The sequence below is a fragment of the Pleurodeles waltl genome, chromosome 5, assembly GCF_031143425.1.
Source record: "Pleurodeles waltl isolate 20211129_DDA chromosome 5, aPleWal1.hap1.20221129, whole genome shotgun sequence".
Taxonomy (NCBI): domain Eukaryota; kingdom Metazoa; phylum Chordata; class Amphibia; order Caudata; family Salamandridae; genus Pleurodeles; species Pleurodeles waltl.
Window position 1 is genome coordinate 1,121,810,868 of NC_090444.1, and position 13,888 is coordinate 1,121,824,755.

The 13,888-nt window shown below is 46.7% G+C and overlaps 1 long non-coding RNA gene across 1 annotated transcript in view; it reads right to left on the bottom strand.

Annotated features, from left to right (window-relative positions):
* Positions 1-221: 221 nt before the first annotated feature.
* Positions 222-13,888, bottom strand: part of LOC138297358 (uncharacterized) — a 71,476-nt gene continuing 57,809 nt past the window's right edge. The window contains exon 3 of the long non-coding RNA XR_011204052.1: positions 222-284. This is a non-coding gene — a long non-coding RNA (uncharacterized lncRNA). The remainder of the gene's footprint in view (positions 285-13,888) is intronic.

The window sequence follows — 13,888 nt, forward strand, 5'->3', positions numbered from 1 at the left end:
TTGAATGGAACCATAAAATCTGAGAGTGCAGCTCCCCTGGTACGATAATGAGATGGTAGAAGGAGCAACAAAGAAAGAATATTCTGCTTCTAACTTTGTGCGGGCACACACACACTCATCCAAGACTTCCAGGCTCTGGCAGAAGATATACAACAAACAGAAGAGGGCACTTCCAAACTATCTATTATGGAACAGCAGGTTAGAATTATTTTTTATATTACCTTCAACCCCTTGTCTGCTGCAACTGTGGCTTCCAGATCTTCTATTACTGCCGGAGGCCATACCTGGATGCATGCAAAAAGAACAGATGATGGATGGATAGCTGAACAATGCAGACATTCACCTCCAGTTGCAAAGATCTGCATTTAATCCATTATTTTTTGCTCACATTGGCACCCCAGTTTGGACCCAGCAATATGCAAATCAGTCTTGACAATGTTCCCCATGGGAACAGTCCAGCCTGAACTGCCAAGCCAGGTGCTTTCTTGACTGGAAACAAGCATCCTAGGACTGGTTTCAGGCTATCACCCTTCATCAGTGAAACTAGCTTGAATCCAGTGGCCTAGTGAGCACAGGACCCATGTCTGGGCATACCCTTCCCACTTGGGGTGACAAATGCAAAAAGAACAGATGATTAATGGAATGCTGAACAATGCAGACATTCAACACCAGTCACAAAGCTCTGGATTTAATCAATCTTTTTTTTGTTCACATTGCCACCCCAGTTTGGACCCAGCCATTTTCAAATCATTCTTGACCCTGTTCCCCATGGGAACAGTCCAGCCCAAACTGCTAAACCAGGTCCTCCCTGGACTGGAAACAAGCATATCGGTTTCAGAGTATCACTTTTCATCAGCAAGGCTAGATTGAATCCAGTGGCACAGTGCGCACGGAACTTACATCTGGGCATACCCTTCCCACTTGAAGCAACAAATACAACAAAAAAAAAAGATGATGGACGGAATGCTGAACAATACAGACATTTACCCCCAATCACAAAGATCTGGGTTTAATCCATCATTTGTTTGCTCACATCACCACCCCAGTTTGGACCCAGCCATATGCAAATAAGCCTTGACCCTGTTCCCCATGCGAACAGTCCATCCCAAACTGCTAAACCACGTCCTCCCTGGACTGGAAACAAGCAGCCCAGGACCGGTTTCAGGGTATCACCCTTCATCAACCAGGCTAGCTTGAATCCAGTGGTGCAGAGAGCACGGGGACCCATGTCTGGGCATGCCCTCCCCACTTGGGACGACAAATGCAAAAACAACAGTGATGGACGGAATGCAGAGCAAATCAAGCATTCACTCCCAGTCGCAAAGATCCTAGGACCGATTTTTGCATTTGTTGCCCCAAGTGGGAAGAGTATGCCCATGCAGAACCATGCTTTTTCAGATACATTGGTGGTTTATCTGAAGCAGTTGTTTCGTATAATTGCTTGGGTAAATGGTCATTGTGTTAGGATTGGGAGGAGGCAGACGGGTAATGCTTTCTTCACTCAACGGTAATTCTAAGTACTCAAAATTTTGGTCTTCCTCGTCACTGTCCCAGGTTTCCCTCCCACCTTCCCTTACTTGGAGAGGATGGGGAGGGGGCTATTGTTTGCAAAAGTTTGGTACTTTCAGGATGTGTACACAGATGAGTTTCTCCTACATGGTTCACACAGTGACAACTTACTGTATTGGCCACAGTGGAGGGGGCACCTCTGTAGTTTTAATCTCATATGGGTGAAGTCACCGTGAGAGGCAGAAGGCTTATTGTATTAGGCTGGCGACGAGGATGACTATTACTCGGAGCGATAAAGAGTACGGTAACTAATTAGAGTATTAAAACTGAGCGGTGGGCGGCATCTATTTTGCTGCTGTTAGTTATCTAACAGTCCGTCATGGACCTAATCGCTGCATTAACTGAACACCAAGCATAACTCTTAACCTGTCTATTTTACTGAGGTCCTGCTGTATACATTTTACACCTTTACCTTAAGAGTCAAATGGATTAGAATAGATTAAGACAATTTTGGTGGATCGCAATTGCAACGGGCAAAATTAAGTTCACTTAAGACCTACCTTGTTGTGCATTAGGATTTGCATTGCACACTTTTTAAATCATGTAACATGCTATTTGTAGATGGATTAAATTGTGGCATGATGGCTATCAGGCAATCCACTGTGCTCCTGAGTTTAAGAAATAGTCACTGTAATGTCTTAAGCAAAAAATAGATTGTATGTATTTGCATATCATTGAATTTAGCATTTAGAAAGCTATATAATATGTCAAGTACTTCTTTGCTGCTTTGTACAATTCTATAACTGGACACTGCATGCCTCTCAATCTATCACCTTTTCTGGGGGTACCTGAAAATAGAATATAGTTTATAGTTTGTCAGATATGCACTGGACCAGAATATAACAACACCACACACTGTCAAAGTGCATGTGCTTTCACATCTGCTACACCTGGCATTTTAGAGAAGTGACATATATCAGGACCATTTGTATTGGACTGCTTTGAGGGTTTAAGAAAACATGCATTGCTGAACTAATGGCCTGTATCACAACACGGGCATGAGCTCCGTTTCCAGGTAAGTAATTGCTGGTAACTTCTAATGTTTTATTAAACAATTAGTAATTATTTCGTCCTCATGTGTCCTGTTTACTCATCTCCCTCTTCCTGCATTTCTATTTTTCCCTCAAGTGTTGCCATTGCCAGAAAATGTGAGCTTCCCAAGGCTTTATACTTCCATTTAGACAACTTCTGGCCAAATTTACAATAAACTGATGCAGTGCGGAGCTGCGCAACAATTAGCAGCACAGCGCCAGTGTGAGAAAGTAGCCTCTTTCTAGCCTTGTTACCCCCACTTTTGGCCTGTTTGTGAGTATATGTCAGGGTGTTTTCACTGTCTCACTGGGATCCTGCTAGCCAGGGCCCAGTGCGCATAGTGAAAACCCTATGTTTTCAGTATGTTTGTTATGTGTCACTGGGACCATGCTAGCCAGGACCCCAGTGCTCATAAGTTTGTGCCCCATACGTATGTGTTCCCTGTGTGATGCCTAACTGTCTCACTGAGGCTCTGCTAACCAGAACCTCAGTGGTTATGCTCTATATGCTTTCTAAATTGGCACTAACAGGCTAGTGACCAATTTCACCAATTCACATTGGCATACTGGAACACCCTTATAATTCCCTAGTATATGGTACTGAGGTACCAGGGTATTGGGGTTCCAGGAGATCCCTATGGGCTGCAGCATTTCTTTTGCCACCCATAGGGAGCTCTGACAATTCTTACACAGGCCTGCCACTGCAGACTGAGTGAAATAACGTCCACGTTATTTCACAGCCATTTACCACTGCACTTAAGTAACTTATAAGTCACCTATATGTCTAACCTTTACCTGGTAAAGGTTGGGTGCTAAGTTACTTAGTGTGTGGGCACCCTGGCACTAGCCAAGGTGCCCCCACATTGTTCAGGGCAAATTTCCCGGACTTTGTGAGTGCGAGACACCATTACACGCATGCACTATACATAGGTCACTACCTATGTATAGCGTCACAATGGTAACTCCGAACATGGCCATGTAACATGTCTAAGATCATGGAATTGTCACCCCAATGCCATTCTGGCATTGGGGAGACAATTCCATGATCCCCCGAGTCTCTCGCACAGACCTGGGTACTGCCAAACTGCCTTCCCCGGGGTTTCACTGCAGCTGCTGCTGCTGCCAACCCCTCAGACAGGTTTCTGCCCTCCTGGGGTCCAGATAGGCTTGGCCCATGAAGGCAGACAAAAGACTTCCTCAAAGAGAGGGTGTTACACCCTCTCCCTTTGGAAAAAGGTTTCAGGGCTGGGGAGGAGTAGCCTCCCCCAGCCTCTGGAAATGCTTTGATGGGCACAGATGGTGCCCATCTCTGCATAAGCCAGTCTACACCGGTTCAGGGATCCCCCAGCCCTGCTCTGGCACGAAACTGGACAAAGGAAAGGGGAGTGACCACTCCCCTGACCTGCACCTCCCAGGGGAGGTGCCCAGAGCTCCTCCAGTGTGCTCCAGACCTCTGTCATCTTGGAAACAGAGGTGCTGCTGGCACACTGGACTGCTCTGAGTGTCCAGTGCCAGCAGGTGACGTCAGAGACTCCTTCTGATAGGCTCTTACCTGTGTTGCGAGCCTATCCTCCTTCCTAGGTAGCCAAACCTCCTTTTCTGGCTATTTAGGGTCTCTGCTTTGGGGAATTCTTTAGATAACGAATGCAAGAGCTCATCAGAGTTCCTCTGCATCTCTCTCTTCACCTTCTGCCAAAGGATCGACCGCTGACTGCTCAGGACGCCTGCAAAACCCCAAAAAAGTAGCAAAGACGACTACTGCAACCTTGAATCGCTGATCCTGCCGCTCTCTCGCCTGTTTCCTGGTGGTGCATGCTCTGGGGGTAGCCTGCCTCCTTCTTGCACCAGAAGCTCTGAAGAAATCTCCTGTGGGTCGACGGAATCTTCCCCCTGCAACCGCAGCCAACAAAAGACTACATCACCGGTCCTCTGGGTCCCCTCTCAGCACGACGAGCGTGATCCCTGGAACTCAGAAACTCTGTCCAAGTGACTCCCACAGTCCAGTGACTCTTCAGTCCAAGTTTGGTGGAGGTAAGTCCTTGCCTCCCCACGCTAGACTGCATTGCTGGGTACCCCGTGATTTGCAGCTGCTCCGGCTCCTGTGCACTCTTCCAGGATTTCCTTCGTGCACAGCCAAGCCTGGGTCTTCAACACTCTAACCTGCAGTGCACAACCTTCTGAGTTGTCCTCCGGCGTCGTGGGACTCCCTTTTGTGTCTTCGGGTGAGCTCCGGTTCACTCCTCTTCCAAGTGCCTGTTCCGGTACTTCTGAGGGTGCTGCCTGCTTCTGTGAGGGCTCCCTGACTTGCTGGACGCCCCCTCTGTCTCCTCATCCAAGTGGCGACATCCTGGTCCCTTCTGGGCCACAGCTGCATCCAAAAACCCTAACCGTGACCCTTGCAGCTAGCAAGGCTTGTTTGCGGTCTTTCTGCGTGGGAACACCTCTGCAAGCTTCTTCACGACGTGGGACATCCATCCTCCAAAGGGGAAGTTCTTAGTCCTTTTTTTGCTTGCAGAATCCACAGCTTCTACCATCCGGTTGCAGATTCTTTGCACCCTCAGCTGGCATTTTCTGGGCATCTGCCCTATCTCGACTTTGTTGTGACTCTTGGACTGGGTCCCCTTGTTCCACAGGTACTCTCGTCCGGAAATCCACTTTGGTTGCATTGCTGGTGTTGGTCTTCCTTGCAGAATTCACCTATCACGACTTCTGTGCTCTCTGGGGAATATAGGTGCACTTTACACCTACTTTTCAGGCTCTTGGGGTGGGCTATTTTTCTAACCCTCACTGTTTTCTTACAGCCCCAGCGACCCTCTACAAGCTCACATAGGTTTGGGGTCCATTCGTGGTTCGCATTCCACTTTTGGAGTATATGGTTTGTGTTGCCCCTATACCTATGTGCTCCTATTGCAATCTACTGTAATTCTACATTGCTTGTATTACTTCCATTTGCTATTACTGCATATTTTTGGTATTGTGTACATATATCTTGTGTATATTTGGCATCCTCATACTGAGGGTACTCACTGAGATACTTTTGGCATATTGTCATAAAAATAAAGTACCTTTATTTTTAGTATATCTGTGTATTGTGTTTTCTTATGATATTGTGCATATGACACCAGTGGTATAGTAGGAGCTTTGCATGTCTCCTAGTTCAGCCTAAGCTGCTCTGCTATAGCTGCCTTCTATCAGCCTAAGCTGCTAGAAATACCTCTTCTACACTAATAAGGGATAACTGGACCTGGTACAGAGTGTAAGTACCCCTTGGTACCCACTACAAGCCAGGCCAGCCTCCTACATTGGTTGTGTAGCGGTGGGATAAGTACTTGTAACTACTTACCACTTTGTCATATTGTACTTTTCATAAGAGAATAATATACAAAACAAGTTCAGTGTATGTACCCCTAACCAAAAAGTTTTGCTTTTCTTCTCTTACACTATCTGCTAAGTGCTGAAAAGTACCTCTAAACTTTCAAAAAGTTTCTAAAAAGTTGAAAACGTTTTTTTTCTGTTTCCTTAAAAAGTCCTGAAACTTTGTCTCTCTTTTATCTGTCCCTAAACCTTTCTTCTATCATGTCTGATGTAGGAACTTCTCTTGACTTGGTCAGTTCAGCTTATGACAACTTTAACTGGAAGGGTTTAAGGAGTCTCTGCATTGATAGAGGTTTAGGGGTGGGAAAGAATCCCTCTAGGGAATTGTTATCTAACATGCTTATTGAGAATGATAAGGCCTTAGCTGGCACATCCATTGAGAAGTTAGGAGATGGTTCACACTCTGACTCAGGGGCACCCCTAGTAAGAGTGTTAGAAGGTGATCTTCCCAACCTGCCCCTTAGCAGACCACCTAGCATAGCTGGTACTATTGTGAGCTCACATCACAGCAGGGATGTTGTTCCTGCAGGACAGGTTGTTAGGGTGCCAACTGTTGGGGACAGGTCTCCCTCTGTTCATTCACATCATTCTTCTGTGTCGAAGAATGCCCAACCAACCCACCCTGATGACAGATTGTTAGGAAGGGAGCTCAATAGATTGAGAGTGGAAGAGTCCAGGCTGAAGCTTAAACAGCAACAGCTGGCTCTAGACAGGGAATCTTGAGACTTATAGAAAGAGAGACAGAGGTTGGGGTTTGGACCCCATGGTGGCAGCAGCAGTATTCCAGATAGTAATCCTGTGAAAGAGCATGATTCTAGGAATCTGCATAAGATAGTTCCCCCTCACAAGGAGGGGGATGACATTAACAAGTGGTTTGCTGCACTTGAGAGCCTGTATTGTACAGGGGGTCCCTCAAAGGAAGTAGGCTGCTATCCTATGGCTATCTTTCAGTGGAAAGGGTAGGGATAGGCTCCTTACTGTTAAGGACAGTGATGCCAATAATTTTACAGTTTTAAAGAATGCACTCTTGGATGGATTTGGCTTAACCACTGAACAATACAAGATTAAGTTCAGAGAAACCAGAAAAGAGTCTTCACAGGACTGGGTAGACTTTGTTGACCATTCAGTGAAGGCCTTGGAGGGGTGGTTACATGGCAGTAAAGTTTCTGACTTTGAAAGCCTGTATAATCTGATCCTGAGAGAGCATATTCTGAATAACTGTGTGTCTGATTTGTTACACCAATATCTAGTGGACTCAGATCTGACCTCTCCCCAAGAATTGGGAAAGAAGGCAGACAAATGGGTCAGAACAAGAGTAAACAGAAAAGTTCATACAGGTGGTGACAAGGATGGCAAGAAGAAAGATGGTGAGAAATCTCAGGATAAGCATGGGGATAAGGGTAAAAGCAAAGATCCTTCTTCAAATCCTAAACACTCATCAGGGGGTGGGGATCAAACAAATTCTTCCTCTTCTTCTTCACAAACTACACACATTAAAAATCCTTGATGCTTTGTGTGTAAAAATAAAGGCCATAGGCCAGGGGATAAGTCCTGTCCAGGTAAACCCCCTGAGCCTACCACCACTAATACATCAAGCTCTAGTGCCTCTAGCAGTAGTGGTAATAGTGGTGGGACTGCTGGCAACAGTCAAGCTAAGGGTGTAGTTGGGTTCACTTATGGGTCCATCATAGAAACTGGAGTAGTCAGTCCCAAGACAGTTTCTGTCACACCTAGTAGCATTGGCCTTGCCACACTGGCTGCTTGTCCCCTTACAATGGATAAGTACAGGCAGACAGTTTCAATAATTGGTGTTGAGGCCCAGGCCTACAGGGACACAGGTGCCAGTATCACTTTGGTGACTGAAAACCTAGTGGCTCCTGAACAACACATCATTCGACAACAGTATAAGATTATTGATGTCCATAACTCCACTAAGTTTCTTCCCTTAGCTATAGTTCAGCTTAGTTGGGGTGGAGTTACTGGCCCTAAGCAGGTGGTAGTGTGACCTAGCTTACCTGTAGACTGTCTCTTAGGTAATGACCTAGAGGCCTCAGGTTGGGCTGATGTAGAGTTTTATACCCATGCAGCCATGCTGAGTATCCCTGAGGAATTGTTCCCTCTCATTTCTACTGAAATGAAAAAGCAAAGGAGAGAAGGCCTGAGAACTCAGGATCCCTCTCCAACAACAGGTAAAAAGGGTATAACAGTATCCCCTAACCACCCTGCCATTCAGGATACCAGTTCTGTGGTGGGTGAAACCTCTCCTGGGGTGGCACCTGTTCCAAGGGAATCATCAGCTAGCATAGCTGTACTCCCTGAGGTGGAAGTACCTCTCTGTGGGATAACTCATATTGGTGAGAAAAAGAGCACCATTTTAGTTAACATGGAGCATCCCTCCAACCCTCCCAGAGAAACTTTAGTGCAGAAACCCTGCACTGCCTCACAACACTTAGGACAGCAGCCCTGCCCTAGTGTGGAGCTCATAGGACAGCATCCCTGCCCTGCTCCAACTCAAAAGAAACAGCATCCCTGTTCTCTCTTCCAGCCATATGGACAATGTTTTTGCCCAGCTATGGCTTCACTGACACAGCATCCCTGTCTGGCATTCTCATCACTAGAAATAGGTCCAGTGGACAATTCCCACTGCTCTAAACTAAAACTTACTGATAGAAACTCTGAAAACACATCTTCACATTGTTGCTTAGCTAAAAAAACTTCAAACAGGGTGGTTTACATCCCCACAGGGAAGTAACCATATAGTGGATGCTAAAGGGAGTAACCAGTCTATTGCAGAGCTACTCTATACTTATCACCACTTAGACAATAAAGTCTCAATTGGCCAAGGTTACCCTAATTGTCCTTCGTTTGGGGGGGGGGGGGGTGTGTGAGAAAGTAGCCCCTTTCTAGCCTTGTTACCCCCACTTTTGGCCTGTTTGTGAGTATATGTCAGGGTGTTTTCACTGTCTCACTGGGATCCTGCTAGCCAGGGCCCAGTGCTCATAGTGAAAACCCTATGTTTTCAGTATGTTTGTTATGTGTCACTGGGACCCTGCTAGCCAGGACCCCAGTGCTCATAAGTTTGTGACCTACATGTATGTGTTCCCTGTGTGATGCCTAACTGTCTCACTGAAGCTCTGCTAACCAGAACCTCAGTGGTTATGCTCTCTCTGCTTTCTAAATTGTCACTAACAGGCTAGTGACCAATTTCACCAATTCAGATTGGCATACTGGAACACCCTTATAATTCCCTAGTATATGGTACTGAGGTACCCAGGGTATTGGGGTTCCAGGAGATCCCTATGTGCTGCAGCATTTCTTTTGCCACCCATAGGGAGCTCTGACAATTCTTACACAGGCCTGCCACTGCAGCCTGAGTGAAATAACGTCCACGTTATTTCACAGCCATTTACCACTGTACTTAAGTAACTTATAAGTCACCTATATGTCTAACCTTTACCTGGTAAAGGTTGGGTGCTAAGTTACTTAGTGTATGGGCACCCTGGCACTAGCCAAGGTGCCCCCACATTGTTCAGGGCAAATTCCCCGGACTTTGTGAGTGCGAGACACCATTACACGCATGCACTATACATAGGTCACTACCTATGTATAGCGTCACAATGGTAACTCCGAACATGGCCATGTAACATGTCTAAGATCATGGAATTGTCACCCCAATGCCATTCTGGCATTGGGGAGACAATTCCATGATCCCTCGAGTCTCTCGCACAGACCTGGGTACTGCCAAACTGCCTTCCCCGGGGTTTCACTGCAGCTGCTGCTGCTGCCAACCCCTCAGACAGGTTTCTGCCCTCCTGGGGTCCAGCCAGGCTTGGCCCATGAAGGCAGACAAAAGACTTCCTCAAAGAGAGGGTGTTACACCCTCTCCCTTTGGAAAAAGGTGTCAGGGCTGGGGAGGAGTAGCCTCCCCCAGCCTCTGGAAATGCTTTGATGGGCACAGATGGTGCCCATCTCAGCATAAGCCAGTCTACACCGGTTCAGGGATTCCCCAGCCCTGCTCTGGCACGAAACTGGACAAAGGAAAGGGGAGTGACCACTCCCCTGACCTGCACCTCCCAGGGGAGGTGCCCAGAGCTCCTCCAGTGTGCTCCAGACCTCTGTCATCTTGGAAACAGAGGTGCTGCTGGCACACTGGACTGCTCTGAGTGTCCAGTGCCAGCAGGTGACTTCAGAGACTCCTTCTGATAGGCTCTTACCTGTGTTGCGAGCCTATCCTCCTTCCTAGGTAGCCAAACCTCCTTTTCTGGCTATTTAGGGTCTCTGCTTTGGGGAATTCTTTAGATAACGAATGCAAGAGCTCATCAGAGTTCCTCTGCATCTCTCTCTTCACCTTCTGCCAAAGGATCGACCGCTTACTGCTCAGGACGCCTGCAAAACCCCAACAAAGTAGCAAAGACGACTACTGCAACCTTGTATCGCTGATCCTGCCGCTTTCTCGCCTGTTTCCTGGTGGTGCATGATCTGGGGGTAGCCTGCCTCCTTCTTGCACCAGGAGCTCTGAAGAAATCTCCCGTGGGTCGACGGAATCTTCCCCCTGCAACTGCAGCCAACAAAAGACTGCATCACCGGTCCTCTGGGTCCCCTCTCAGCACGACGAGCGTGATCCCTGGAACTCAGAAATTCTGTTCAATTGACTCCCACAGTCCAGTGACTCTTCAGTCCAAGTTTGGTGGAGGTAAGTCCTTGCCTCCCCACGCTAGACTGCATTGCTGGGTACCGCGTGATTTGCAGCTGCTCTGGCTCCTGTGCACTCTTCCAGGATTTCCTTCGTGCACAGCCAAGCCTGGGTCCTCGACACTCCAACCTACAGTGCACAACCTCCTGAGTTGTCCTCCGGCGTCGTGGGACTCCCTTTTGTGTCTTCGGGTGAGCTCCGGTTCACTCCTCTTCCAAGTGCCTTTTCTGGTACTTCTGAGGGTGCTGCCTGCTTCTGTGAGGGCTCTCTGACTTGCTGGACGCCACCTCTGTCTCCTCATCCAAGTGGCGACATCCTGGTCCCTTCTGGGCCATAGCTGCATCCAAAAACCCTAGCCGTGACCCTTGCAGCTAGCAAGGCTTGTTTGCGGTCTTTCTGCGTGGGAACACCTCTGCAAGCTTCTTCACGACGTGGGACATCCATCCTCCAAAGGGGAAGTTCTTAGTCCTCTTTGTGCTTGCAGAATCCACAGCTTCTACCATCCGGTGGCAGCTTCTTTGCACCCTCAGCTGGCATTTCCTGGGCATCTGCCCAATCTCGACTTTGTTGCGACTCTTGGACTGGGTCCCCTTGTTCCACAGGTACTCTCGTCCGGAAATCCACTTTGGTTGCATTGCTGGTGTTGGTCTTCCTTGCAGAATTCCCCTATCACGACTTCTGTGCTCTCTGGGGAATATAGGTGCACTTTACACCTATTTTTCAGGCTCTTGGGGTGGGCTATTTTTCTAACCCTCACTGTTTTCTTACAGCCCCAGCGACCCTCTACAAGCTCACATAGGTTTGGGGTCCACTCGTGGTTCGCATTCCACTTTTGGAGTATATGGTTTGTGTTTCCCCTATACCTATGTGCTCCTATTGCAATCTACTGTAATTCTACATTGCTTGCATTACTTCCTTTTGCTATTACTGCATATTTTTGGTATTGTGTACATATATCTTGTGTATATTTGGCATCCTCATACTGAGGGTACTCACTGAGATACTTTTGGCATATTGTCATAAAAATAAAGTACCTTTGTTTTTAGTATATCCGTGTATTGTGTTTTCTTATGATATTGTGCATATGACACCAGTGGTATAGTAGGAGCTTTGTATGTCTCCTAGTTCAGCCTAAGCTGCTCTGCTATAGCTGCCTTCTATCAGCCTAAGCTGCTAGAAACACCTCTTCTACTTTAATAAGGGATGACTGGACCTGGTATAGAGTGTAAGTACCCCTTGGTACCCACTACAAGCCAGGCCAGCCTCCTACATTGGTTGTGCAGCGGTGGGATAAGTACTTGTAACTACTTACCACTTTGTCATATTGTACTTTTCATATGAGAATAATATACAAAACAAGTTCAGTGTATGTACACCTAACCAAAAAGTTTTGCTTTTCTTCTCTTACACTATCTGCTAAGTGCTGAAAAGTACCTCTAAACTTTCAAAAAGTTTCTAAAAAGTTGAAAAAGTTTTTTTTTCTGTTTCCTTAAAAAGTCCTGAAACTTTTTCTCTCTTTTATCTGTCCCTAAACCTTTCTTCTATCATGTCTGATGTAGGAACTTCTCTTGACTTGGTCAGTTCAGCTTATGACCACCTTAACTGGAAGGGTTTAAGGAGTCTCTGCATTGATAGAGGTTTAGGGGTGGGAAAGAATCCCTCTAGGGAATTGTTATCTAACATGCTTATTGAGAATGATAAGGCCTTAGCTGGCACATCCATTGAGAAGTTAGGAGATGGTTCACACTCTGACTCAGGGGCACCCCTAGTAAGAGTGTTAGAAGGTGTTCTTCCCAACCTGCCCCTTAGCAGACCACCTAGCATAGCTTGTACTATTGTGAGCTCACATCACAGTAGGGATGTTGTTCCTGCAGGACAGGTTGTTAGGGTGCCAACTGTTGGGGACAGGTCTCCCTCTGTTCATTCACATCATTCTTCTGTGTCTAAGCATGTCCAACCCACCCACCCTGATGACAGATTGTTAGAAAGGGAGCTCAATAGATTGAGAGTGGAAGAGTCCAGGCTGAAGCTTAAACAGCAACAGCTGGCTCTAGACAGGGAATCTTTAGACTTATAGAAAGAGAGACAGAGGTTGGGGTGTGGACCCCATGGTGGCAGCAGCAGTATTCCAGATAGTAATCCTGTGAAAGAGCATGATTCTAGGAATCTGCATAAGATAGTTCCCCCTCACAAGAAGCGGGATGACATTAACAAGTGGTTTGCTGCACTTGAGAGGGTCTGTGTTGTACAGGGGGTCCCTCAAAGGCAGTTGGCTGCTATCCTATGGCTATCTTTCAGTGGAAAGGGTAGGGATAGGCTCCTTTCTGTTAAGGAAAGTGATGCCAATAATTTTACAGTTTTAAAGAATGCACTCTTGGATGGATTTGGCTTAACCACTGAACAATACAAGATTAAGTTCAGAGAAACCAGAAAAGAGTCTTCACAGGACTGGGTAGACTTTGTTGACCATTCAGTGAAGGCCTTGGAGGGGTGGTTACATGGCAGTAAAGTTTCTGACTTTGAAAGCCTGTATAATCTGATCATGAGAGAGCATATTCTGAATAACTGTGTGTCTGATTTGTTACACCAATATCTAGTGGACTCAGATCTGACCTCTCCCCAAGAATTGGGAAAGAAGGCAGACAAATGGGTCAGAACAAGAGTAAACAGAAATGTTCATACAGGTGGTGACAAGGATGGCAAGAAGAAAGATGGTGAGAAATCTCAGGATAAACATGGGGATAAGGGTAAAAGCAAAGATCCTTCTTCAAATCCTAAACACTCTTCAGGGGGTGGGGATCAAACAAATTCTTCCTCTTCTTCTTCACAACCTACACACATTAAAAAGCCTTGATGCTTTGTGTGTAAAAATAAAGGCCATAGGCCAGGGGATAAGTCCTGTCCAGGTAAACCCCCTGAGCCTACCACCACTAATACATCAAGCTCTAGTGCCCCTAGCAGTAGTGGTAATAGTGGTGGTACTGCTGGCAACAGTCAAGCTAAGGGTGTAGTTGGGTTCACTTATGGGTCCATCATAGAAACTGGGGTAGTCAGTCCCAAGACAGTTTCTGTCACACCGAGTGGCATTGGCCTTGCCACACTGGCTGCTTGTCCCCTTACAATGGATAAGTACAGGCAGACAGTTTCAATAATTGGTGTTGAGGCCCAGGCCTACAGGGACACAGGTGCCAGTATCACTTTGGTGACTGAAAACCTAGTG